The sequence below is a fragment of the Halyomorpha halys genome, unplaced genomic scaffold (genome assembly GCF_000696795.3).
Source record: "Halyomorpha halys isolate HHAL.00 unplaced genomic scaffold, Hhal_1.1 Scaffold541.1, whole genome shotgun sequence".
Taxonomy (NCBI): domain Eukaryota; kingdom Metazoa; phylum Arthropoda; class Insecta; order Hemiptera; family Pentatomidae; genus Halyomorpha; species Halyomorpha halys.
The window spans coordinates 558,820-559,176 of record NW_027112673.1 but is presented as its reverse complement, the minus strand read 5'-3'; the positions used below and the strand labels follow the sequence as shown (position 1 = coordinate 559,176).

Here is a 357-nt window from a genome sequence, read left to right as displayed (position 1 = left end):
TCATGATAGTGCTGAAAACATTTTCAAAAAGCCGAAGACAGGAGGAAAACTCCCTTCTGTTCCAAAAGGACCTGCTACAACAGATAACCTTCGAGCTGTAACCAAACCACCTACGACATTCGGAAACTGGCCGTTTTCCTCCCCTCCTCAAACATCTCCGGCTAAATTTCCAAACTTTAGGACACCAAAAAACAAGATTCCTTCTCTATCACCTGAAAAGTTTTCTGAGCACGATAACCTTAATGAGGATGAATATGGTCCTGAAGATCATGATAGTGCTGAAAACATTTTCAAAAAGCCGAAGACAGGAGGAAAACTCCCTTCTGTTCCAAAAGGACCTGCTACAACAGATAACCT

General features: G+C 42.0%; 2 protein-coding genes across 2 annotated transcripts in view; one reads left to right on the top strand and one right to left on the bottom strand.

Annotated features, from left to right (window-relative positions):
- The window catches only part of iav (transient receptor potential cation channel subfamily V iav), a 42,228-nt gene that overhangs the window by 38,275 nt on the left and 3,596 nt on the right, over positions 1-357 (bottom strand). The window lies entirely within an intron of this gene.
- Positions 1-357, top strand: part of LOC136796531 (mucin-2-like) — a 6,493-nt gene that overhangs the window by 4,273 nt on the left and 1,863 nt on the right. The gene's annotated exons all lie outside the window — the stretch shown is intronic.